Raw genomic sequence first — 1813 nt, 5'->3', positions numbered from 1 at the left:
TCAAGGAAACCTACATAAATATGTTGTCTATACTTCTCTTGCCCCAAATATATGATTTTATGGTGATGAGACACTCGCACATGGAATTTTAGAGGGATTTTGATAGCAATTCCACATAGAAAAGCTGCTGTCATCATGAGACTAAGATCTAGAAACACCACCGAAATGCTGTTTTGTTAGCTGAATCTTTTTGATGAAAGTCAATCTTTGACAACCTAGCACTGGTTGTGCACTGTTACGTCAAGCCTTGAAATAAGCAGACGGGGGAGGGGCAAATTTGTCCTTGTAAAACCACCAAGTGCCCCTGGTCCTTATAAACCAGGAGCAACAAAAAACAAATTGCTCCTGGTTCCAGTTTTGCACTTGCTGCATCAGTGCTGTATTATATTTTATGCAAAACTGAGGATTTACTATTTGAAAATTTCCCATTCTTCAAAAATTGCTCCTGGTTCTTGTAAAATCCCAGCGAACCAGGAGCAATGTTCAAAAACAAATTGCTCCTGGTTCCAGTCCACTTACAATGTATATCAAGGCTTGCTGGCTTGGTTATCTCAAGACAAATTCTAGCTCTGGTTGGATCACATGTATTAATATAAATCTTAACTTTTATATTCTGTGCAGATATAATCATGGGTCGAAAATTTCTTGATCACATGGGTGGAACAAGACTATTCTCCTGCGCTCACTGCGATACAAACCTAACCAATCGCTCCGAACTAATATCAACTCGATTTACCGGCTCAACCGGTAGGGCGTATCTTTTCAACAAAGTCGTCAATCTGTCGTACAGTGAAGTACAGGACCGCATGATGATCACTGGGAGACACATGGTCAGAGATGTATTTTGCAAAAACTGTGAGGAGAAGTTAGGCTGGATGTATGAATTTGCTACAGAGGACAATCAGAGATATAAAGAAGGACGTATAATTTTAGAGAGGGCGCTCATTATTGAAAGCGATGGATTTGAGGAAAGAGGTAGCGAGAACTGAAGGGTGAATGTATTTTGTAGATATTTATGACAAATGTTTTAAGGGTATCATGTCTTGTAAAGAGACAAGGTGAAAAGGAAATGTAGGCCTACATGATTTGATCAGAGGTAATGTTAGTACATGTGTACAATGTACATCTTTAAGAAAGTATAATGTTTGGTAGTTAATTTTATGGCAGAGTTAAGATCAAGAGTTTTAACCATCAAAAGTATAGTCGGTTAGATCTTGTTGCTGTAAGAAAGAACACCCTTGGAAACTTTGTTCAAATAATTAGAGGATGATATTGTAGAATCACATGTCATATCATGTGACAAGGTTCTGGTAATTTGTTCTGGGACAAGTTGAACACAAATATTATGGAGGTATTGGTGTTAGCAGATTTAATGTAAATAAGGAAAGTTATGGCATAGTTGATCAATTGTGTATGATGCAGGCAAGATGCTTGGATTTCATTGTCAATGAATGTAGATCTACATTGTAGTTTGCAATGTGCTTGAGCTCTTCTGTGGCTTATTAGTACATGTATGCCTGCACCAATTAAAATTGATATCATGTTGTGTGGTGGAGGATGTATTGAGAAACAATTCAAGCTGGAAAGTTGAACGATGATATGATATAGTACATAAACACAAAACTACATGTTTAATTTAAATTGTTTGAGTTCAATTTGAGAAGTTAATGATAAATAATGAGCGGATTCAAATTTAATTTTCAGGACAGATGTATTTTTAATTACATGATATCAATGTGCAGTAATGATATTAAACACTGACCAAACACTAATGATTGGATTGAAAACATCAAGAAACGTTATCATGTAGTAT

General features: G+C 36.3%; 1 pseudogene; it reads left to right on the top strand.

The window, feature by feature from the left end:
- Window positions 1-629: 629 nt before the first annotated feature.
- On the top strand, window positions 630-989 carry LOC140152185 (protein yippee-like 5 pseudogene; annotated as a pseudogene).
- Window positions 990-1813: the final 824 nt, after the last annotated feature.

This window comes from Amphiura filiformis, chromosome 5 (genome assembly GCF_039555335.1).
Source record: "Amphiura filiformis chromosome 5, Afil_fr2py, whole genome shotgun sequence".
Classification (NCBI taxonomy): Eukaryota; Metazoa; Echinodermata; class Ophiuroidea; order Amphilepidida; family Amphiuridae; genus Amphiura; species Amphiura filiformis.
This window is presented reverse-complemented; position numbering and strand designations above follow the sequence as displayed.